We start from the raw sequence: 26,119 nt of genomic DNA on the forward strand, positions 1-26,119 counted from the left end.
AGATCAGTTTGACGGTTGCCAACTCTGTGAGGGGCCAGAATTAGAGTCCCAAGCAAGCACTTAGGATCTTTGTTGAAGGAGAGCTCTGGTCTATCTTTACTTGGCATCAGCTCGGTGATTCACAATAAAACCATTCATAGCCTTTCTTTATAGTTGTAGCAGGACGGGGAAATGATGAAAAATTGAAGGTGTTGCTTGCACTCCCCCTGGAAGCTGTCAACTTTATGAGTTGACCCAAGCTGCTGAAAAGGTGCCAATCTGTGGGGTTACAACCAGTAATTCTTCAATGCCTTCCCTAAAGAAATGGGATATTGTTTACAAGGGACCAAGCAATCTACTCCATTACACAGTCCAGCTCCTACCAGTTATCATCTATAAATAAATCATGTAGGAAAGTGATTTTATCTATCACACATAATGAACTCACTGAGATCCACTTTGTCACCTTTGCCAGCCAGCATGCTACACAGCAGGGAATGGAGGAAAGTCCTGCTCGTCTTGATGGAGACACCCCATGAACCTAAACATTGTGCTGAAACAGAACCAAATGACAGACTGATGGCATGTCAACATAACAAATTAAATACCATAGTTAATGCAGAGGAAAGCGGCAATTATTAGACTTTTGTTCCACTGAGGAAAGAACAGACATACTTTGGTAGCGTATGTCATATGAACCCAACAGAGCCCACAAGAAGAAACTCAAAACTGTAATCATCACTTTCCCTTGTGGTTTATTACACAGTTTGTGTCCTAGCACTATTATGTTCTGCAATTTAATGGTGCTTTTCAAATTAAATTTCTACATATTTTCATTTGATTATAACTGTGGAATGGAAAAGTGTCAAAGCTAACCCAGGCATGCTTATTGTCCCCTGGTTACCCACAAGCACACATTCTGAACTCACGTAAACACAGCAGTCTGATGCAAACAGCCTTAAAATATAAAATGAAGGTTAGTGCAATTTAATGGCACTGAAGCTACCACTAAATCCACAGAGAACTCTTTACACCACTCTGTTTTTCAAGCACATATTTAACAACATTTTAAGACTTAAATAGTAATGGCTTTGTAAAATTATTTTTAGTTTTATACCAGGAACCTTACACATCTTCTGTGGGAATGCAACATGAATTTAAATTTGGATTTTGTGTTCATCACTGATAGAACACCAACTTTCTTCTGAAACTACCATTTCAGTTTATCTGGATAATTATTAAGTGCTGATTTGCTCATAAATGCCATCTAGATTTCAGTATATTTTAGCTTGTGATAATGAAAGAATTTGCATTAACTCTTTTTTTATATCTGGACAGTAAATCCACCTATTTATCAAAGAAATTAAAGGAGAGAAAGGCTAATAAGTGCTGTGACTCTTTTATGTTTTGTAAAATATGCTATATTCCCTTCTAGCAGGAGTCTTGCCGTTTTTCACAGTGGTAACATGGTCGGGTCAACAGTGAATATTCTTGAACATCCTATCTTCATTTAGAAGATGTAAATTCCAGTGCTGATCAAGTTTTCTCTGCAGCTGTTAATAACTTGCCACAGTACTGCTAAGCTTCTGTCAGGATACCAGTTTGACTAAGCACATCAGCTAAGCAAACTGACACTAGGAGCCAGCATGAAAAGTCATTTTGCCCTGTAAAGGCATGACCTTGGCCGTGTGCATGAAGCCAGTCAAATTGGATTTTATCTGTCAGTGAAAGAAGAAGAATTTCAGATTCAGTCGTCTGGTCGGGGACTTACTTGCTCAAGAAAACTGTGTACTTTTTCTCTGAATCCCTACAAACTCTTGCACAAGATGAGATGTTTCTTTTATTTAGACTTGAGCTGTTAAGAAACACTCTTTTCCAGGCAAATATCCCAGCAGAAATTCATGATACATTGCAATGGAACTCCATCACTCTTGAGGCAGCCTAGAGAGACAGACACCTCATGCTGATCCTGTCCAGGAAGAACCCAAAGCTATTGTCACCAATGCCACCTGAAGGTGCCCCGTGCTGTTAGAAACATACTCTCCACTTTGCCTTGCAGAGAACTTTGTTTCAACCATACCCCAGTTTATTGCTAAAACAGCACTGATTCATAATCTCACCAATTTAATTGCGGTCTAGGTGTTAGAATGAATGAATAGTTCTTCTCCACAGATCAAGGAGTAAAAGCTGGCGCTGAAACTGAGCAACAGTGCTGAAATGTGTCAGGCAGTGGTTTCTTTAGACCAAAACCTTGACTTGTGTACTGTGGTGCCTTACATGTTCTATCTGCTTCTCAACGAAGAGCAGAATGCCTGTTAGTGGTTTCTTCTCTTAGCAATACCAGATTTTGTTGTGGCTAATGCTATCAGCATCTCTCTGCTTTTGAAAGAGTTCCCAACTTCCACTTTACTAAAATGTGACAGATCTTGAGAGCTCTTTAAACCAAGCCTACGTCAGAAAACCACGAGCATTACTGAACATTTTTTACTTTCTTCAATCCAGCTATCCATCAGGACAGCAACTGAAAGCCTCAAACTGGATAACTAGTATGTAACTAATACCAAGATAGATGGGATTTGTAATCAGTTTAGCATACAGATTTATAGCAATGCTGAACCAACAATACAGAAATGCTTAATGGGTGCACATTACAGTGTAAAAAGCTCCTACACGGAACCTTCTTCATAGGCTTCATTCAGCATTGTCCCCCCACTAACAGAGGGGTTACTTCAGGCTTCATATTTTTGTCTTTAGCTCATTACAGCTAAATTCTGCCCAAACTTAAAAGCAAGCAGGAAAGTGCCTGTCGCCATTCCGTGATGAGGCTCCAGCACACATAAGAGCAATTATTTTCCATTACCGTGAGTAACAAGGGAGCTGGCACTAGAGATCAGAAAATGATCCTGCAGTCTTTGTAGCAGCTAAGGTTTCCCACATAAGGGGAAATGTTCACCCTTAATGCAGTGAAAAGATACGTTTTACTGCTCACTCATGAAAACTGCCTTGCATGGATTTGAGAATTAGGCCCCACTCCTTTAAAGTACATGTGACTGACATAAATGTATGATTAGAGTCTTTCCCGTACATGCAGGGTCATTTTCATACCTTCTGAATAATGAGGAATTGAACAGCATTGCTTCCTGACAACTTTGGAATGTATTTATATGCCTCTGATGTTTTTTATGCAACTGGACTAGGAAACTCTGAGACTTCCCTATCACACGTATTCTGTCCTTAGCTATCAGAATCTTCTCTGGAATTTTATCCACAGGAGAGAGAAAGCTGAGAACACAGAACTGTCAATGATTTTTTGTGGACACCTTTTAAAAGGTCTATTTTGGTCATATGGAGTATAAAGAATGCCTTTCCATGCAAACAGGATTAAACCCTTCTCAAGAATACATCTTAGTTTGATTGATTTCACCCGTTTATGTTAACCACAGGTATGACTAATATGTAGGAACCCAAATGTTATCTGTCTGCAGCAAACCATGAATTCACACAAGTCAAAAAGTGGTTTTGGTAGGGAAGAGGGTATGTGTCTAGCCACTGAAGAAAACAAGAATTGTACAGATGTAAGATAAAGAATTAAAAAAAATATATTTTCCTAACAGTATTCCATTAATTTCACAGAAATATTTTTTAAAACATGGAATTATTTTATTTTGTTCCATCTAAAAGGATTTCATATGCGTAATATTCCAAGTTGTTTGTAAATACTCGGTTCCTGCACCACACGGGAACTTGGCTTCAGATTCAAATACTTAAATTCAGATGTTTACGTGCAGGCATCCATTGGCAAGCCAGATGTGTAAGGTTTCCACCGACAGCAGTGTTCTGGACAACCCAGTCAGTGAAGCCTGTAGAACCATTCATTGTGTCCCAAAGTAAATGTCAAGGGGTTGATCCATATTTGCCTGAAATTAGACACATACTGCTTTTTGTATAATGTTCAGCAAGGCATCCTGCTGCACCTTAATTTGCCACTCCAGAAGGACCCAGGTCTTCCAAAGGGGTGTTGTCTTGTGGATGTACTGTGTGAATGTCTGCTACATCCTGAGGTCCCTCAAATAGTGGTAGACACCTTAAGTTAAGGCAATCAAATTAAGATGTCAGTGACTAACCTCCAAGCACCACTGACTCCACAACAGGACCTCCCAAGCACCTATATTTACAGATCTAAATCTGTCTCAGTCTCAGATGAATTCTACCCTGAGAGATTGATCAGTCTCTTAAATACCACTGACCGACCTTTTGATAAAACGTTTTACCTTTTTTTACCATATGTTAATAACAGAAGTCAGTAAATTGCTAGAAATTCTGCTGGTAGAGTGGAAACATCAGTGTCATAACAATGTTTATGTATTCAATGTCCAGGATGAACTATTGGATTTTTCCAGAAAATGTGATAGTTACTTTGCAATGATAGTATTCTAATTCTACAAATACGGTATTCCAGAATACCAGGTCAGAAAATTTAGGAAATATCAGACTATAATGAAATATATTCTACAAATGAGAACAGATGATGAATACATCATGTCTCAGTGGGCAGACTGTGCCTAGAGCAAAGATAAAGTTCTGTGATTATTCTACCAGTAACCATGTTATTAAAACGCTTTTAACTAGAGTCCATTTGAAAACAAAATTTTTCAATCGAAATTAAATTGTCTTTTACATTTCCATTAAGACTCAGAAGCATTCTCACATTCCTACCAGAAATAAACATGAAATATGTAGAATTTCTAAATCTATGCAAGACTAATTAATAAATCTAATCCAGAATTAAATAAAAAAAATAATTGTGTTAGTTAGATTATAAGTTCTTGGAAGTTAATGAACTTAAGCAACTTGGTGGGTATCAGCATGCAATATCCACGGGGACTAACATAATGGAACAGTGATAGCTGATCTCCTGACTGTCCAAAACACTGTAGAAAAAGCCTTGAAAGTGCTTTATTACATCAAAGCTCTTGATCCAACCACTTAGCCAACATCATCTTTGCCAATTCCATTACCAAACTAGCCACCCATATGACTCCCTAAAAAAGAAAGTCCGCATAATACTGTCTCAAATAGTTCAGCACAAGTTTTGACAAATAATAAAGTGGTTTTCTGTATGCTTTGCCATGTGTGCATGCATAAGCCATTCCTTCCTAAGTTAAACAGTGTAACAAGTGCTAAAGGTAAAAGAATCATTATAGCGAACAAAAGAGTTTTTAAGCTTTTGACACAACTCATTCCCACATTTGCTCAAATGTCTCACATAAACGTATTTAACAACTAACAAAATGCAGGTTATATTCCGGGGTTATAGACATGTGAATGCCTTACTTTCCTAGAGCCCAACAGAATATTTTATTAAAGTTGTGTCTCATTTCACGGTAGTATCTGAACACTTTTCAAAGAATAGGTCCCTGCTTGGTGGAAAAAGAAAGCTTACAACGACATTAAAGTGTTCAAAGTAGATAATGGTATTACTGCAAGAGAGAAGAGAGCAAGAATTCAGTTTAGAGCAGGGAAATAGAAGATGAAAGAGCGGTGATAAAAGTTGGTTTGATGAGATACACTCCAACACCATTTCAAAACCACCACCTTGAAGAGTTCATGGAGGATAGATGAGGTTTCAGAAGGCTGGCAAAGGAAATTCAAGGGTCTCCCATTGGAAAAATGAGGTAAATGGCAGTTACAGAATTACAGGTCAGCCAGCCTAAGCCCAGGTGAGTACTAGAATGAAAATCCATGTTATTTGAAAACATTTAGAAAATAGCAAGGAGGGAAGTCACAGTCAATATATTATGGCAAATCCATCTAATTTCCTTCTGCAAAAGAAGTTTGGGCCTTATCAATAAGGAAACACAGTGTTGTGCCACTTAATATCAACACACTTTCTGGCATTGTCCCACATCATGTTTTCATAAATTAGAAATAAAAAACTAATGCACAAAATATTTTAAAAAATAATAATAATCTGCAACTACAATGAAAAGCCTAGATCCAAACAATACAAACCTACAAGTGAACTAAACTATGCTTAGACCCATTTTCTAGCACAGACCATCCTATGTCCACATTGTTTAATTTTCTTCCCCTCCATACATGGTGACCATACAAGGTGCCTCTTGCTCAGCCTACGTGGTCTCTGGTCCATGTCAACCTCACCCATGCTCAAATATTGCTATAGAAAATGTTAGCTGGCTTGCACCAAAATCGCAGCCATGACTGTTCTAACAGTTCATAAATATCACAAATGATTGAGTCTCGGTTCCAGGACCATTTCCTGGCATGCTTAATTTTCTCATATAAATGTGCCTAGAGACTAAATTATCAGAGAATAATTGCCAAGCTGGAAACCTCAAGGAGCATCCAGAGGAACCTCTGCTTGATCTACAGTTGTTACCCTTAGGATCTCAATCACAGAGAGAACTGCCACTGAAACTGCAAGTGATGCTGGAGTAAAGAAGAGCAGGGAAGGCACAAGAATGCTGGAGTCAACTTTGGGATGGGCAGAATGGGAAGTCTGATTGATCTTCACAAAATTAAGAGTTGACATTAAAAAAAATACTATGCAGCTCAGTAAGAGCCCTGTTATGTGCTTGTCTAGGCACAGAAGTTCAGCTGGGTAGCAGCTCTCCAGAAAACAAAGTGAAGGTTAAAATGACCCACTAATCATGCAAATTTATGTTCAGGGTCATCATTCAGTAATTGCAAAAGATAGGGTCAGTCTCATGGAAATATCTTTGAGTCCACATCACTGCAGCCAGGTCACTGCGTCCCAATGCTCTATTGCGAGGGACCCTGGGGCAAACTGACCCAGTGGAACATGAGATGATACTCCCAGGTTTGCTGAGGTCTTCCAATCAGATCTCCCTCTGCTTGGTAGGAACACCCTGTGCCACATTAGTTCTTAACATAGCTACCTTTTCAAGGCATTTATTTTCCTACCGTCTACCCACTGTTCTTTGACCCCTTTAACACCTTTTCAGGAATCTGTGCTTCTCAGTCAGCATCTCATTCCCTTTCCCCAGGTCATCCTCAGTGCCCAGCAGCTTTGTGGTTCCATTAGACCTAGCTAGCTCTAAGACACCACAGCATACAAACAAAAGAGACGGGAACTGAAGCATAGGTAACTACAGACTATATCTGGTCTTCTGCATCAATTAGCTCCTGGCTTGACAGAAAATTACACATTTCAGTGACTGCATAGCATATTCCAAGCTATTAAGCAGATCTGTCATTAACAATTATTAAATAGCAGCTCAAAGAATGCTATTTATTTGATTTCAGAAATTCATTTGTGCAGAGAATTGGGTTGTCTGGGCTCCAGTCCTAACGTATTTAGCACACCCCAATGCCTTAAAACCCTGGCCTCCGTCATCCATAGCTCCCTACCAAGTGACCAGTTCCAATGGAAAGCCACCATTCATGCAGACCTTGTGCTAAATGGAGCTGGATCACAAGTGGTGTTTAGCTGCTGCTGGGAGCTATGAAATACCCCAAGCTCCACAGTTTAACCATAACCCCAGTGACCCTTCATTTGTGCACATGGGGAATACGCCTAAAATCACTCAGCAAGCCAAGAATGAAATCCACACAGTCTGATTCCCAGATGACTAAAAAAATCTCTTAAGTCAGATATAACTGTACCTAGGCTCATATACTCTTCAGATCATTAAGCACCAATCAATGTTTTTTTGTGGTGTAGAAATCACAAGAAGACTGATGAGCCAGAAGTTATTGTAAAAAAACATTTTATCGATTCATTCCCATTCCACCCATACCAAGCTTGACTCAAACTATGAAGTTTTCTGCAGAACCAAAAAAGAAATTTGCAGAACCTTCCATGGTATTCACTGATACCACTCAAGTTTAGGAAAGTCCAACCTAAGAAATATCACTTAACTATCTTTCAGCAAGATGTATCCTACCTGGATGCATCAGTTAAATTTTATTGACAGATCACATAGATATTGTTTAGAATATAGTAAAATGGTGTTTGTTCACAGCATTTAGTCTATAAACAACATAAGATCTACAAGTAATCTTAAATTCTGAGGTTGCTGAAATCATTTGTATGTATTTCACTATGTTGTTTGCAGCATAAGCTGTATTTAAAATGGAGGATCCTGTGAATAAGTTACTATTGCAAAAACAATCATCTACATTTCAAAGGCACACATTCTGCCCAGAAATGGCTAATACTGGATAGTTGATAAACCTGGTAGCTAATAAACATCACTTACATTCAGTTATTAATCGAGTCCTGACATAAAATCCCTTTTCTTGCAAAGTGTGGTTTTGCATGAAATAGAAAAAAATAACAGGTGGAAGGAGTGGCAAGCATCATCAGTGACTGACAGGCTGTGGCAATATACATTAAAACTATTCTGAATTACTATTTCTTCTGTTGTACGGAATTCAATGTTTTCTGTTTCTTTGTAAGAAAACTGTATTTTACATCAAATAGGAAACATATGTTCTTCCTTGTTTATACAAATATTTTTTGGTAGGACTAGTAATTCATATAATTCATGCAACTTCCAGAAAACATTCAACTTCAGACTTTTTCCTGTGGTCATTCAGAGAAAGCAGAACATTTTACAGATATCAGGCTGACAGCTACTGAGAATGTTTTCCTTTCTTGAAAAACAAATACAAAGGAAAAAAAAAAAAGCCCAGATTGAGGCAAAATAGGAGTAAGCATTTCTTCAGCTCTTCAACATAGATGTCTCATTCAATGTATCAGACTCCTTATAGTGCTTGAGAAATCTGCTGGAGAGGAATTCACTGGTTCAACAATGAATTGTTTCTTTCCATAGATGGAGCACACAGGCGGAGAACTCTGACCCTTGTGCATTTTGGTTTTGAAAGCTTATGAACAGTCTGGTAGGATTCTTTATTTTGCTTCCTGTTCCTAGAGTGAGATAAAACTGCTATGGTCCTTTTGTTGCTGCAACAGGACAATCTGTTCTATGCGAGAAGAGGGGGGAAATACCGCAGTGGCAAATCTGCCAGCAGCACCAATCAATGCACTGCAGAGTGGGAAGGAAAAAACGTAGTCCAAGTTCAGATGAGCATCACTTGACAGTAGGAGTGGCTCAGCCATCAACCCCTGGGCCACAGGAGGTTGTGATTGCCTGGCAAGCTGCCCATAGAGCACCTTTTTATCTCTAAGAACAAAATTCCTCAGATACATGTGATGGATGGAGTGTAATCAGCTCTTCAGTAGTTTTTTCAACTTTAACTGCACTCTGTTTCCATTACATCTTCATAGAGCTGACCAGGGTTTAGCAACCCTCAGGGTATGGCAGTGTGAAAATACTGTTTGACATTAATTGACTTTCCTTGTTGGTATTCCCAGCAGATAATAAAACTTTCCAATAACATTTACTTGAAATCTCCCAGCAACACAAATTCAGCGTTAGGTCCAGATGGGGTCTGCTGCATCACATTCAAATTGCTGCTGATCAAGAACTAACTGAAAAATCACACCTAGACAAATGGCACATCAACATACCCAGAATTTAAGGAAAACAAATGCTGATACAATGTCTGCAAATTCTAAGCTGTCTGATTAGTCAGATCATGGGGCCAAAGAATCTAACTCAAACCTTTAAAGCATGCACTTTGCAGAGGAAAGACATTGCCATTAAAAAAGCCTCCCTATTTGAGCCTGGATTAGAAGCCACTCACTTCCCACTGAGTTCCCATAAATACAAAATCATCAGTACCATAACTTGCAGCTATTTTCTTATAAACATGAGTTATTTAAGATATATTTTCTGGCATCACAAAGGTGTCTTCCTTTGTTACACGCTATTAAAACACAAAACATAACACACATATGTAAGTATGTATGCTTTACAGTAATTTTTGTTTTACAGTAATTTTTTTGTGACATCCAAGAAGTCAACATGTTGGAGATCATACCATCTGAGCAAAAAGTTGTTACAGAAAGATATATATGCTGAAAAATACATTGTGACTGGCTTCTCTGTCCTTGTATACAAGTCAGAATTGACTAAATCATTTTATCAGTCTAATAACCTTGCTGAAGTGTTTCAGGTGAGCAGCGATGTGTCAGAATAGTGCCAGGACCAGATTTTCAGCATCCCTGGCAGTGTTCAAGGGCAAGTTGGGTGGAGTCTTGGGTGACATGGTCTACTGTGAGGTATCCCTGCCCATGGCAGGGGGTTGGAACTTGATGATCCTAAGGTCCTTTCCAACCCTAACTATTCTATGATTCTATAACTGCAGTTTCAGAAGACTTAGCTCCACAGTGAATCCACAGAGGGCTGCCATGAACAGAAGTCCTGGAAATACCAGGGCAGAGCTGATGCGGCTGCTTTTAGCATCGTTTCAAGGTATGGTTTAGCTCTTTGGACTCCTGTTACAGTTGAGATACTGTAGAATTTCTAAACATTTGGTCATACACCTCATGCTGGTTCCTATAACATGACAAGCTCTGCTTATCTCAGAGAGATGACAGCTTGGCTGTGGTTTGAATGCAACATCGGGCTGTATTAGCACACACGGACAAATAACAAAAGAAGAAATTTAGGAAGAGGAACAAAAAAGAAAAAAAAAATAGGAATCTAGTACAATCATACCCGTGTAGGCTTCCTCCTTGGTCAAAGGAGAACTGCTGCCTGGCTTATGGCGAGTTGAGATGAAGTACTTCATGGAAGGGCCTCTGCCTCTATAGCAGCAGTGAAGAGAGCCTGGACAACTAATTTTCAGTGGATATTTTTAGGTGGCTGGAAATAGTGAGATGCATCCCCCCTCCTGGTCTAATAATTTCTGGCATAGAAGAACTCACAGCGAGTCTATGCAGGAGGGTCCTAAGAAAGAGCTCAGGAGTGTGCAGTGGGACCCTACCCTAAATTCAGTATTCAGATGAGAGAGGAGTGAAAATGGAAGAACAATTGAGTAACGTATTCCTTTCTGCACATTATCTGTTTCAAAGCTGAAATACAACTCAAGAGCACCACCAAGTGACTGGAGACTAAAAGTGTATTTTAAACGTAACTGCGGTGGGTACTCAAAGGTTTCCCTTTGGGTATTTTCAGACATCCACACTCATTCTTTTCGATGCCTAGTATTACACACTAGTAGCAATCATTCTCTAAACTGATCCCACACTGACTTCATTCCTCTAGCACTATTTACAATATAGATTTAAGACAAAAAAAGCTAAAAACTAGAAAAAAAAATTCAGCATGTCACAAAAACATTTTTTTTCTGGTCTTGCAAGACATTACAACACTGTGTACAGCACTGAGGTAGGTATCAGTTTATCCTGTGGTTGGCTGGGAATCTGGAAAAAAACTACAGAGAAATTCCCAAATCTGAAGGAAACTCCCAGAGTACTATTCTCTCACTTCTAACTACTCTTTTCTGTAATATTAGTTTGGCTGCTTTCAACAAGTAAAGAAAACTTCAGCAAACTGACAGAACATTTAATGGAAAATCCATGGAAAGCAGTCTTGTGCATGTGGGCAGTTCAGTTTCCTCTCCTTTAATGCTACCTGAGGGAATCAGTTAGCTACTTGCTGTGTTTTGACCTCATTGAATTCTCATGAAGTCATGTTGTGAGAGCCTGACACTGCTGTTCTTAATAAAAATGGCTTGTACTATATATTTGTTGATGAATAAATAAATCCAAAAACTAATGAGAGTACAGACCTAAAAAGTAACTTTGTTATATCCCTAACGGCAAGAAAAGCAAATTTCATTTTTGCCAAGTTCTGCATCTCACTATCACAGACAAAAGTCTAAGGCACTTTTCATTTCTTATACAATGAGATTCACTGAATAATATCACTTTGAAAATGTAGGCACCTGGCAAGAAAATGCTGTTAACAAAACAAAAAAGGAAAGAGCAAATTTAAGTTTGTAGGGTTCAAATCCTGCTATCCTTGTCCTGAGCAAAATAAACTCTTCCTTTCTTGGCTTTGCTCATAGTTTTTGTGAAGCATATCACCTTTGTAGCAGTTCCTGGAGAGGCAGCCTCCTTACTACGAAATCTCTCTATCACAGTTATTTACCAGCTACTGTCAGTCCTCACTAAGTCTGACCAAACAATGTTATATACAGGTGTGAGAGGAAAACAGACACAGCTGGAAGCAGAAAGGAGGACAGCTTAGAGCTATTCAGCTCTCTGGGCAAATAAAGGTCAAAACATACTGAAGGCAAAGTTTGACCTAGTCCGTCCCTAGTCTTGAACTGTAGAAAGCTTATTTCATAACCATTGCATAGCCATATCATATGTGTAGCCCAGATGCAAAATCCCTGTTCTCTTTGTATTGTAACTCTCCCAGCAAAGCAAGTACAGAATATAACTCTTAATTGAATGCTACAGATTATCTTAGCCTGCAGTGGAAGCATCTAAAGCTATAGTACAGTAACTTAGATTTGCCACATGCTTAAAGCACATCCATGGAATTACTGTGGCTCAGATGACATGTAATAACTTGTCAAACTCCACCAATTTGGATGGCGGTCTGAAGCCTAAGGCTGTTCTTCTGTGACTTATCCAGTTGGGCACAGAGCTTGGGAGGAGCTGCCAATCTCTCCTGACAAAGATGGCACAGTCAGAAGGGCATTACTCGTCATGCACACTAAAAATGGGGGAGAAATACTATGACATTTTCATTTTTCTTCCATGTTCCAAACAGAGCATACTGAGAAAATCTCCTGCATAAGAAACACAACTGACACACTCTATGAAATCACTTGGTATCCTGCTCACTTCTGATTTAATTAACTCAGCTGGACTTTGCCATCCAAATATGAAAAACGTTGACTTTATTATGCTGGAAAGTGAGAAATGAATAAGCAACAATGAGAACTTGGCAAATTGCAAGCAGACATGGTCCAAACCTCCTGCACTGTCCCAGCAACACTGACTTGCAGCAGTGTGCCCTGAGGCTGCCAATAATGATGAATTTTGGCGTTTCCCAGTTATTTTTATATGGGCAAAACAATTCCATTCATTTCTTTTTGTGACCTTCTTAGAGCTTGTGTCAAAATCTCCCATTCTGAAAAATCTCAGGAGGAAAAGTTGATTCCTGAAATGTTGGTCATAAAACCTTGCTAAACATTGCTCTGGCAGTGGAAAACTCATCCTTAAACTCTATATTGCCCCAAAGTACAATTATCAAATGATAATCATAGAATCACAGAATGGTTCAGGTCAGAAGGGACCTTAAAGATAATTTAGTTCCAACCCCACTGCCATGGGCAGAGACACCTTCCACTAGAACAGGCTGCTCAAAGCCTCATCCAGCATAGCCTTAAACACTTAAACACAATTAATATGGATAATCAGTAATACGGATACTACACACCTCCTTTTAGGCCATACTCTAGACCTAAATGCTAACTTAAATTTGTACCTTGAAGAGGAATCATATTTAGTCTGCCAAACACTGCTTAGGGCAAGAACAGTGTAAATCTCTCAACTTCGTCTTACATCTTGATGTTCAGACACAGAAACTTTCCCTCTCAGCCTGACTTCAACAGAAGCTTACTGCTAGTCAGCTCTTTTCTTGTTTCTTTCCAGCAGATTGTCCTGACAGAGCAACCTGTTTAAAATTCTTAAACATCTATCCAGATACTTCTACCTCCTTTTCTCAGTAAATTGATTCAAAGGGGGTTTGTAGTTAAGGTCTTAGTAGTGTATTATTGCTTCTGCATAAAATGTTCCACTCCACTCCCTCACCTCTCCTTTCTGTCCTCGTAGTCTGCAGTACCAGTGTCTACCTGCAGGTGCCTGGCATTTCCCTAGCCTCAGGTAGCACCAATTCGTAGTATTAATCTGTCCAGCTCTTCTGGAGAGTGCTGTCACCACGTTTCCCCACTCTCCCTGTTTTCTGCACTCTCCTCTGTTACCATGGATGAGCTGAGCAGTGCAAGTATGACACTTTGGATCTACTTGAGCCGATCAAGTGTTTCAATATCATCTTTGTCAGCAGCTTCTCCAGTGATACCATCTCTGTTTTTCCATCCATCTCTCATCTTTTTACTATACCTTTTGTTTTATGCATCCTTTTTACTGGTTTTCTTTCCGGAGTTGATCTGAGAAACTGCTGCTTGTTGTAGCTGCTTTCCCCTCTAGCACACTTGTGCATTACTTTGTTTATCCAGATTCTAGGTTTGATCACCTGCGGAAGGGCAGCATTTACTGCAGCAGTATAACCACATCTATCCAGTCTTTAGGGGTCTGGACATTGTATTTACAGTCTTCTGACAGCCCATCTCAACATTTCAGACAGCCCTGAGGTCTGGTCCTGGCACTATGACAGCACTTTCTGGAGTGCCCAAACAAGTCTCACAGCTCCTAAAAAATTCATAATGCAGCAAAGTAAAGATTATGCATCCTAGGATGGTACCCAGTCATCTGTGTGTTTCTAAGGGACAGTTCTGAGTTAGGTTTTCCTGGCCTCAAAAAGAGGGTCTGATGGCCAACAGCTTCTCCTTTAGGAGCCTACTTGATTACTCTTGGTCTCCCAGTTTATCACACCAAGTCAAGATGCAGCATCTTGGGGCAGTGGAGTTCGTCTCCATCTTCCCTTATGGAGCAGGTACCATTCTTGGGGCTTTGTAAATCAGCATTTTAACTGCTGAGCCAGTAACTTCATTCAAGTTGTCTGCTGGTGTGTGACATTTCCAAATTGTCATTTTCAAGACTGGTTTCAAGACTGGAGAGAAACAATCTGCTGTAGACTTGACATTTCTGTCAGAAGACACAAATTTTCCTCTTCACAGATGCCTCCCTAGATTTATTAAAACTTGTTCCTTTTTTTAGTCACTTTTGATTACCTTTCAACCAGCCGCTTTTCCTCATTGCAAAAGTAGTACTATACCTCGAGTTTCATTTCTGGACCACTTTTACCATTGCAGGCTTTGTACTAATGTTTTGGAGACCTACTGCTACCATTTGCAGTAGTTTTCTCTTAGTCTTTGCTCAGTCTTTCCTCCACCTCCCAGTGCTTGTCCCAGATAATCCTTCCACAACAGAGACATTTTTAAATGAATCCCTGGGTTGAAACACTTCTTGAGTTTCTGTACAAGAATACGATGATGGTTCATCTCTTCATTCACAGTCTACAAAACTACTGTGGGTCCTTCAAAGAAAGATCTTCACCCAGCCATTATTCCTTCAACTAAGCTGATGCAGCCTTAGCCTGAGGTAAAACCCACACTACATAGTTTCTAGGACTGTGGGAACATATAAGCCTTCCTATTATTTTAAGGACACTCTTCAGGGAAAGGGGTTTCAGAATAAATCCCCAAGACAGCTTACATACAGCAATTATTAGCAACACGTTTTCTAGCAGATTCTTTCCAGTGAGTGGTGAAAAAAAATTACAAGAGCCTTGGATTCTTTTCTGTTGTTGTTACTGAGCAGTATTTTCAGAATAGAGTAAACTTTTCTGTACTTCCTAACCCTGGAACCAAATCCAGAAAGAAAATTATGTGAAAGGAAGCAATACATTTTTGGTCAAAGGAAGAGCCCAAAATATCTGTGTTGAGAATGTCTTCTCCCAGATGATTTTATATGCAAAGCCTAAACTTGCTATCTAGCTGAAAGGAAATGTGACTTTGCAGCAAGTTGAACAAATTTGAAGCCAAAATCATTGTTATTCCCCAACTGTTAAAGGCACCTGGACTATTATGTGAGAAGAGTTAAAGCTTTCGATTAACCCTCTAATCTAGGGCTCATGAAACAGCAGAATGACACAGGGATAGAGCAGGGCTGGGTTGTCTCTTTTGTTGTTTTAACTGCTTGATTACTGTGTTCCCAAAGACCCAAGAGAAATAATTAGCACCAGCAGACAGACTAAAGATCCTGGACTAGCTGAAAAACAAAGAGGACCTACCTGAGAGGTCACAGCTCATATAAACTGTTGCTGCTACAGGGAAAATCCCCCCCAGTTGTTTGAAGGCAAGTGTTAGGCTAGAACAAAGTAAAAAAACAGTTTTTTCAGTGAACCTCTTTAAATAAGAGTATGTTCCAACTCATGAATAACTACAGAGAACCAAAGGTGTTGTATCATATCTTCCAGCACACATCATGTGTTAAGTCTCAATAGGCAGATTTATCCAATTTTGTTTGATCTCTGCTGTCTGGAACACACTACACCTGTGAGACAGACCCCATGTGCAAAGCAGGATTTGTAAATGAAAGCCAAATGTGGCTGGAAATAGCGCCTGCAAGTCAGAACATGTATCTAGATAGCGCTTTCCCCCAGACTTTTGCTGCTGATTTCTTTAGGCTCCTTTTGAGTGAGCTACACATGCATGGCTCCTTGGGTCTCATTACTGACAATTTTCTTGGCACTAACCTTCGGTCAAGACCAAGACACTCAACTTACTAACTACCTATTTACACCTCTCTCTTATACCAGCCACTTCTCTTAGAAATAAAGGTTTGATTTGTACAGCTCAGTCACAGCATCTTCTCGGGAAAGATGAGGCATCAGTATTTGTAATTCAACGTGTTCCTTTCATTACCAGCGTGAGCGCTGGCCCCCAGAAAACTTCCCTTGGTCTCTCCCAGAACCATTATTATGAAGCATGTCTTGAGGCCCACCTCCTAGCAGAACAGGAGGGTATTTAATATGAGGAGGTACATTTCTCAAGTTTCACTCTGCAAGAAAGGTGAGGGTTTGAAGTTTTATGACTGAGGGGGCTCTTTTTTCTTTCCTATTTTGTCCATATCTTGCAAACCCAAATCTGATACACACATTTTTTTCTCTTGCCAAGTGATTATCTGTCTCCAAATAATCCAGTATTAAAAGTGTAGGAGCTATGCAAGCCTATGAAGTTCAGCAGCAAGTACTGGCTGCAAATTACTTGTACCAAAAAAAAAACTTTTTCAGGAAAAAAAAAATTAAATATGACTTTTTTTAATTCACAGTTTCATCTAAATGTGAAGAAATCACAACTGATCACCAGGAAAAGGCTTCAACACACACGTCGTGGCAGATTTATACAATATTGACCAGGTGTTTTCTGTGTGCTATTCAAAAGAGCTGGCTCCCTCCAAACCTTAACTACCCTTGTTATCGTGGTCACATGTGTATGTGAATGGGAATCTCAATCTTCTGAAAATTCAGGTTCTAATTCAGCAGGGTGATTGCAAGGACACGCCTCCTAATATCATATATTTGCAGCTAGGGATAAAGTACCATTCTAATCTGGGGTCTAGATAATTTCTCTTATTGCATTCCATGCCACAGGTAAATCCTGTGTATTTTTGTTGGAACAGAATCAATACTGAAGAAGGCTCAAGCAATACTGATGAAGATACAAGCAGCAGAATACACTGAAAGAATCCAGACCAAAGCCTTTAGAAACTGATGGCCACATTTTCTTGTGATACAATTGCCATAAATTCCACAGAAGTCAACTCAGCAGTGAAAGTCAATGTCAGAAATTTACAGTATCACAGCATTTGTCACATGTGGTAGGAAGAATATCCTTTTCTGTAGGCATTACCTTTGGTTTTTTGGCCTTTGCTTGGAACACCTGCAGCCCAAAATGAATGATTTTTGAGAGCAGGACAATCACAGACATGTTGTTAAAGGCCATGTTTCATGGAATACACCCCATTTGTCTTCACATGTTGGTATCAGGGAGAAAGACGTTTACTTCAGCTGTGTAAAATATTGCAGAAAGACATCTGCTGCTGCATACACACACCTCAGCTAGATAAGGTGCTTGTTTCTCTGTCTCTGTAAAATCAGTAACATCATGAGCTGAAGGGGGAGGTGTGAGGAGTGGAGGAGTTAGGGGGGATTAAACTCTTTTTATGTGCTATTCAGATATTGCTTAAAATGTTTTAAAGATCTGGTGAATCAAAGGTCAGATGGGGGTTAGATGTGGTAGTGGAAAATTATCTGGCTGGCATAGTCCATGGAATGTGTTGCAATGGCTCTGAAAAACTCTGGAAATCCAAAGCTGAGGAATTTTATAGAAATTAAGGAGTTATTGGCAACATCTTTGACAGAAGACAGCTCAGTGGAAATATCCTCATCCTGGAAAACTCCTGAGACGTTTCTGGCTCATTTGTTTTCATTGCATGGAAATAGACTGACATCTAGTGGATATGGTCCTCTTAGGAATGCTGGGCCTAACCAGGACTGCGAAGAAATTGATACAATCTTTTCTTTTCTTTGTTAGTTTTGTTTGGTTTGTGGGGTTTTGTGTTTGGTTTTTTTTAATGGAAAAGAACATTTTTGACTAGGCAAAAACTTTCCTGGAAATTTTTCTCTTGCTTTTTTCATAGGAAACCACAATTCTTTAATCACTTGCCATTTCGAAGCATTTCCCCTCAACATTTAATATTTTTGGCTGAAACCTAACCTGCAGTTTTCTTTTTTTGATTAAATTTTATTTTTTTTCAGTTTTGCATTGAAATTTTCCAAGCAGCTACATCCCTGATCTCTGTCCCTGTGAGACATCCATTGCTGCTCCACTTGTAAATCTTCCTCTTGGATGGTTCAGGGAAACAGAGCAAAGGTCTGCTCTGCACAGAGGAGTCACAGTTGTACAACTGATGGTTTGCCTTTGCTTACACCCACAAGCAATCTTAGTTAATGTCCTTTCAGTTTGGACCGAGGACACAACTCCCAGCCTGGGTGCCTGTGAAAAGGTGAGGATTTATCCCTCCGGGAGATGTTCATGGGCAGAGCAGGATGATGAAACCCATTTCTCAGCAGATGGTGTGTGGCAGAGCAGGGCCAGGGCACAGCATTCCCTGGATATCTGCTTTACCCAAGAAAGACACAAAGAAATTAAATCCTCTGTTTCTCCCTCCCAGTCCCTTCCCCAGGTGCTCAGTTTCTTTTCCCTTTGTTCTGTGCTACTGATCTGCCATTCTCCTTCACCCTCCAGATGTGATTAATCTCTTTGCTTTCTAAAGGGCTTTCCCTCTCAAAGCCCTTCTCTAGGAGGGGATTATCTGAGCCCCCCAGCCACCCCACTGGGGCAAGGCTGGACCACCCCTACAGCCACCCCTGGAGAGGATCCCAACACGTGCCATCAGAGTGAAGCTCAGCTTCCCTGACATCGTGAACAGGAATAGTTTGGTTTTTTTTGTTTTCCAGTGGGCATTTTGCTGTGTTAAACCACAGGGGAGACTAGGCAAGGGAAAGGGAGAAAAGTCAGCAGAGCTGGAAGATAAAGGGCTGGGAGGTCTGCTACCAACCATGATGTGGGCTGGCAGGAAAACCCTCCTTATCTTCATCCTCAGCTCTAAAATGGGGGCTATAACTGACTGTCAGTATATACTGTCTTGATCTGCTGAGCTAGTGAGATATCTTTGTGCCTGACAGAACAGACTAGTAATGGTTATCCCTGAATGACTGAAAAAGCAGCAAGTCCCTCTGTGTACCAGGAAAATGACACCAGCAATGACATCCAGCTGTGGTGGTGGTTCAGCAACCCAGTTTCCAACAGCACAGGCCATGAATCAGAAGACCAGAGTGCCTGGGTATACGATTGGAGAGAGGCTGATGGGAATGAGAGCTGCCTGCCATCCCCTGCATCAAAACCCCAGGCAGCGAGCCCCAAGCACAGCTGAAACAAGGGCTGCTCTGCTCACTGAGAAACAAACTCAAGGATGGCTCTGACCAGCTGCTTTGGTCTATTCCTACTACAAACACCAACAATCCAGTATTCAATTGCCTTTACTTCATCCAGCTCTTTGCTTGAAAGACATAATATATTTAATGCTGGGGTTGTAAAATATATATGGACCCAGCTGTTCACAAAGTCTGAGCAAAAGAGCTTTATTCAGGTAGGAGACTGTGAAATACTGATGAGAAGTTTCACTGAGTTTCTTTCATGCTCATATTGGTTTAACTAATAATTTTATTTGTCAGACTGATTTGACTATAAGCCTGTGTTGTTTAAGAGCAGCTGGGACAATAAATCCCATCACGTGTAAGAGTTACTGTTCCCTGCTTCAAAGGAGAGTACAAACAAGAGCTGTCTTTCTTAGAAAAAAACACAGAGACATTATAGCAAATGATGTGGTAGTTCAACTGTTGTAGAAAAATTAGTCTGGAAGAAATAACATACACATTTGATTTGAGGACATATGCACAGAAACTGCTGTGACTTGTGAGTCTTCTTATCTCCTGCATTCTGTACGACAGCAAATATTTTTCCAGGGTTGTTTTGATGCATTTTTGATAGTGTTATTTCATTCCTGGAACTAGAGGAAAAATGAATGAAGAGCAAATTTCCAGCACTGCTGCAGCTGGGAATTTTACCTTGACAGTGAAAAGTGTTTGGATCCAAGTTTGGACAGAGACTGGCAAGAGGTCTAACAGATGCTCAGCTGCAGTATTTGTAAACCTTCTTTTCTTCAGCTTGAAAAAGAAACTGAATCTGTCCTGAAAGTATTTTAAACCATGAATAAATATGATAACAGTGATGATTAACATTTCCCCATTACTCTTTGGTCCAGATAATTCAAGCTAAATCATTATATTGGTTAGAATTTGCTGTGAATTTTACCATTAGCTATAGCAGCCACCGTAACAGTTTGGGTATCTTTTAAATAGTGGACGACCAAAGGTCTCGGTTGACAAACCTTCTTAAGACGTTACAGCACTTCCTCAGAGGGAGGCAGGCGGCAGTGGCCAAGCGAGTCGACGCAGGCTGGCAAGTTGCCTTGCTCTGGGGCCAGACGTCCTGCTAGTGCTTAAATTGTCCTCCTGGCATTTCCTCCAGCCTCCGGAGCAGAAACTCACATTTGATTGCATTCAAAGGCAGATTGTCTTCACTGCTTGGCCCCAGTCCCTGCCGCAGCAGAATATCCTGATTATTTTTGCAGACTCAGAGCAGCACTGTTTTGCCATCGCGGCAGGCCTGATGTCAGGCTGTCTGAGGGGCAGTGTGCAGGTTAAATAAGGCTACCATGCATGCTGTTTTCCTTTCTCATCCAGAAGTAACAGTGAACGTTTGCAGTCTCACCCTCCCCAAAAGCTCAGTGGCCTTTTCACTGGTGGCAAATTCCTCAACATCAGTCTCATCAGGATCAAGCAGAAACAGAGCTTTCTGGGCTCAAATAAAGACCAAAGCCCCGACAAATGCGCTGTCTGGTGCAGTTCCTCCCTAAATCCCCATGGGAATGAAATGGGAAATAAAGGGAATTTAATGCCAGTTTTTGCACTTACTCCGACCTCCATAACTGAACCCCTTTTACAGAGATATGAAAGAAGCCAAAAACAGGAAAAGCAAATTTACTTTTCTTTGCCAAAGTAAAAGGCTATAAACAGGATTTATCTCACCTTTTTTGCCTCCAATGCATTTAACTACTGATACTAGAAAACATCCCCATACAAGCTGGGCTTGTATCAGTCACCTATTTCTGGCAACCGAATCTGACATCTCCTTTGCCTCCACAGAAAACAATCCCCTCCTGACTAAATATCCAGGCTAAGCAGATGACTGCTGCACAGCTCTTCCCTGGGCAGGATGCAGATCCTCCAGCCAAGGCAGCACCAGTCCCTGGTGCAGCTCTGGGACAAGCAGCTCCAGCCCTGCCTGCCTCGCAGGCAGCACCCACAGGCCCTGCCCATACCCAGCCCCAGGCAGGCTGGCAGAGCTCTGCTAGATCTACACCTTACCTTTCAAAGAAAGCCAAGGAGAGCTCAGAGCTCCCAGCCGACAGCCGTGCTCAAAAGGTGTACTTGTCACTCAGAGGGCTTTGAAATGAGCTGGGTTGCTGTTACCATTAGTTTCTTCTCAATAGCATGGGCTGTGGACAGCATCTGCTCTCAGGCAGGCAAGTCTATCCACCCTTCATATGAACTGGATATGCATTAGGATCAAGTCATCTAGGGTGCCCTGAGCCTCGCAAGATCTGTTTCCGGTGTCTGGCTTCAGTTCACCATGCAGTGCATGAGGTGAGCTAGCAGGAGCTTTAAACAAAACCACAGCACTGAGTGGGAAACCAACAAATCTCACCTGTGCTTTAGGTCAGGGCCTTCTGCTCTTCCCCCCTTGCTTCTACTGCACCTTGATTTTTAGGATTTTCCCCCATTCATTCACGGGTCATAAACCAGACTGCTGAAAACAGGGTCTCAAGAAAGAGCATTGGGTCACTTGCTTGTTCCCTTTGCCCCTACTCTTTATCCCTACCCCTGTTGCAGAGGTGAGACAAATGGCACCCAGCTCTCCTCCCACCACACTGTCCTCTCAATGAGGATAGGATGCTCACAAAAGAGGAACTGAGATGTTGCCTTGTCGGCATTATTCTCAGATACACGGAGCATATGCAACTTTGAAAGCCTCCAGACTGCATTAATGAACAACCATGGGATGTGGCAAGGGCAATATACCAGTGACAGTCTGCCTTAAAATCACTGTGCTGACCAGAGCTGGGTCAGTTGCATCACGTGGCATTCTGGGACGTCGTCGGGTTGGCTCTGGATAGGTGACACTGGCTGTTTGTGCCAAGCAGCCGGAAGAGCTGTATTTCTGCTTGTTTTCTGACAGATGTGTGCCTGCCTTTTGCTGTTTGGTCTTGCAGTCGGGGTGTTTGGTCAGTATCCCCGCTGCCAGGCAAAGATTAGCAACTGCTGTGGCAAGGTTTGCTTTTTCCACTTACCAGATGGCTAAAGGATTGTGCCTTTTTTTTTGGATACAAACTTTGAAAGTGTCTTTTGAGTCTGTGTTAGCTGGAGATAATAGTGCTGTGCTCTGCACAGGGCAATGGTTCGGCTGTTTGGAGGATGCAACTCACACTTCTGATGAGGTTTTTCTCTTCATGAAGATACCAAATATGGGATCTCCACTGACTTGCAGTGGCAAAGGGCTGTCTGCCAGACTGGGGTTTTAAAAGCAGTCTTAGGAAGCCAGGTCTTTCATAAGAGATATCCTCTTTTCCCCACGGTGGCTGGTCAGAGCTACCCTAGCATTGTGCTCTTGCTGAGCGCCACTGTTGCAGGAGCAGGAGCACAGCAGGAAATTCCCTATTAGGACTCAATGTCCTGGAAATTATTTCCCTCCTGAGCCACATGCAACTATTAGTCTCTGAGAGAGAATTGTATTCCTTGCCTGCAAGGAGGTGGGTGGGGAACTGAGGGACATAAAAATCTGCAGATGGCAGAGGGGTGAACTCATTTCCTTCCTTCTGATCTAGCTGTGTTTTGGGGCTACACTCAAGGAAATGCAAAGTGATCATTTTCATGTACTTCAAAGTCTGCCAAACATGCCAGATCATTGGGAATGCTTTCTGTTACAAGCATCTATATAAATGAAGTCACACATGAAAAGATAGGAGAAGCAGGTTCTCAAGACTTTTGAAAAAGTCTGAGGTTCTATCTCTGCAAATGCTCTGTGTTTCTTTGGTCAAGCACACTTTTAATTATGAGTGTGGCAAATCCAGACATAACCAATAAGCCAGTTAGGATTGTAATATTAGAGCTGTTTGTGTAGCTATTGGCTAGAGAAGGCTGGAGAGATATGTGTGTGAGGGAAATATGTGATATGCCGGGTGGTCTTTGCTCATCTTCCAAAAATGCCTTATGGTCCTAATTTGTCGACTCTTCTAATTATCGTATTTATTTGAAATGGTTTTAGAAGATTAAGCATTATGTCAATGGAAAAAGCTATTAAAGGTCTGTTGAAATTTTTCCATTTATGCCTCATCTGTAAAAATTACATCAGACTGAGGAAAAGGAAAATGAGCCGAACAGAAAGGCATGCACACCAGGTGTAGAACAAACAGGGCAGCATGTTATCAGTCCCCACTGACAGTGATGGGACATACTGCAGTGTGCCCTGAAGGTCTGTCATTGCCGATCTTGGATCACAGTGGCACTGTCAAAGGGTCCTGGTGGAAAACAACTTTTCTTTTTATTTCCATGGGGCTCCTATTACAGTATCACAGTATCACAGTATGCTAGAGATTGGAAGGGACCTCGAAAGATCATCTAGTCCAATCCCCCTGCTGGAGCAGGAACACCTAGATAATGTTACACAGGAATGAGTCCAGGTGAGTTTTGAATGTCTCCAGGGAAGGAGACTCCACAACCTCCCTGGGCAGCCTGTTCCAGTGTTCCGTCACCCTCACTGAGAAGAAGTTTCTTCTCAAGTTTAAGTGGAACCTCCTGTGTTCCACTTTGTACCCATTACCCCTTGTCCTATCATTGTTTGCCACTGAGTAGAGCCTGGCTCCACCCTCATGACACTCCCCCTTTATATATTTATATACACTAATAAGGTCACTCCTCAGTCTCCTCTTCTCCAAGCTATAGAGACCCAGGTCCCTCAGTCTTTCCTCATAAGGGAGATGCTCCACTCCCTTAATCATCTTCGTTGCCCTGCGCTGGACTCTCTCCAGCAGCTCCCTGTCCTTCTTGAACTGAGGGGCCCAGAACTGGACACAATATTCCAGATGCGGTCTCACCAGGGCAGAGTAGAGGGGAAGGAGGACCTCTCTCGACCTACTAACCACCCCCCTTCTAATACACCCCAGGATGCCATTGGCCTTCTTAGCCACAAGGGCACAGTGTTGGCTCATGGTCATCCTGTTGTCCACTAGGACCCCCAGGTCCCTCTCCCCTACACTGCTCTCTAACAGGTCGTTTCCCAACCTATACTGGAACCTGGGGTTGTTCCTGCCCAGATGCAGGACTCTACACTTTCCCTTGTTATATTTCATCAAGTTACTCCCTGCCCAACTCTCCAGCCTGTCCCGGTCTCGCTGGATGGCAGCACAGCCTTCTGGCGTGTCAGCCACTCCTCCCAGCTTAGTGTCATCAGCAAACTTGCTGATAGTACACTCAATTCCCTCATCTAAATCATTGATGAATATATTAAATAATACTGGTCCCAGTACTGACCCTTGAGGCACTCCACTAGTTACAGGCCTCCAAGTAGACTCAGCCCCATAGACTACAACTCTCTGGCTTCTCTCCTTCAGCCAGTTCGCAGTCCACCTCACTACCTGATCATCCAAACCACACTTCCTCAATTTAGCTGTGAGGATGCTGTGGGAGACTGTGTCAAATGCTTTGCTGAAGTCAAGGTAGACCACATCCACCGCTCTGCCATCATCCATCCACCGTGTTATTTCCTCATAAAAGGCTAAGAGATTGGTCAAACATGACTTCCCCTTGGTGAAGCCATGTTGACTGCCCCTCATAACCCTCTTATCCTTGATATGCCTTAAGATGGCACCAAGGATAAGGCGTTCCATCACTTTCCCAGGGATGGAGGTGAGGCTGACTGGTCTATAGTTACCCGGGTCCTCCTTCTTGCCCTTTTTGAAGACTGGAGTGACATTTGCTTTCCTCCAGTCCTCAGGCACCTCTCCCATTTCCCAAGACTTGGTAAAGATGATGGAGAGTGGTCTAGCAATGACTTCCGCCAGTTCCCTCAGCACCCGCGGGTGCATCCCATCTGGACCCATGGATTTATGGATGTCCAGATTGCTCAACTGGTCTCTAACCCATTCCTCATCGACTAAGGCAAACCGCTCCATTGACCTGACTTCATCTGAGGTCTCAGGGGTACAGGGCTCTTCAGGACTGCCTGCAGCAGAGTAGACAGAGACAAAGAAGGCATTCAGTAACTCTGCCATCTCTGTATCTTCTGTCACCAGGGCACCCATCCCGTTCATCAGTGGGCCTACATTGCCTCTGGTGTTAGTTTTGTCTGCCATGTATTTGAAAAAGCTCTTTTTGCTGTCCTTGACCCTTCTCGCCAGGTTTAATTCTAAGGAGGCCATAGTCATCCTAGCTGCCTTCCTACATCCTCTAGCAGCAGCCTTATATTCCTCCCAAGGGGCCAGCCCCTCCTTCCACGACCTGTAAACTCTCCTCTTCCACTTGAGCATACCCAGCAATTCCCTATTTAGCCACGCAGGTCTCCTGGCCCTCTTCCTTGACTTCCTACGTGTCGGGATGCTCTGATCTTGAGCTCGGAAAAAGCAGTCCTTGAATGTCAACCAACTATCTTGGGCCCCTTTACCTTCAAACAGCCTTGCCCATGGGATTTCCCCTAGCAATTGCTTGAAAAGACCAAAGTTTGCCCTGCTAAAGTCCAGGGTTGCAATTCTACTTGCTGTTCTACTGGTCCTACCACACAAGATCCTGAATTCCACCATCTCATG

At 41.7% G+C, this 26,119-nt stretch overlaps 1 long non-coding RNA gene across 2 annotated transcripts; it reads right to left on the minus strand.

The window, feature by feature from the left end:
* Nucleotides 1-3,901: 3,901 nt before the first annotated feature.
* On the minus strand, nucleotides 3,902-16,662 carry LOC133273435 (uncharacterized). 2 transcript variants are annotated; one of them, XR_009744797.1, is made up of 3 exons: nucleotides 15,864-16,662; nucleotides 14,037-14,320; nucleotides 3,902-4,063 (listed from the first exon to the last, which is right to left on the minus strand). It is a non-coding gene; the product is annotated as an uncharacterized LOC133273435 (long non-coding RNA). The 2 variants fall into 2 exon arrangements; XR_009744796.1 differs by having other exon boundaries at nucleotides 14,145-14,320; nucleotides 15,864-16,655.
* Nucleotides 16,663-26,119: the final 9,457 nt, after the last annotated feature.

This window comes from Pezoporus flaviventris, unplaced genomic scaffold, assembly GCF_033815535.1.
Source record: "Pezoporus flaviventris isolate CSIRO_AGI_PZ_B2104156 unplaced genomic scaffold, CSIRO_AGI_Pfla_v1 ptg000031l, whole genome shotgun sequence".
Taxonomy (NCBI): domain Eukaryota; kingdom Metazoa; phylum Chordata; class Aves; order Psittaciformes; family Psittacidae; genus Pezoporus; species Pezoporus flaviventris.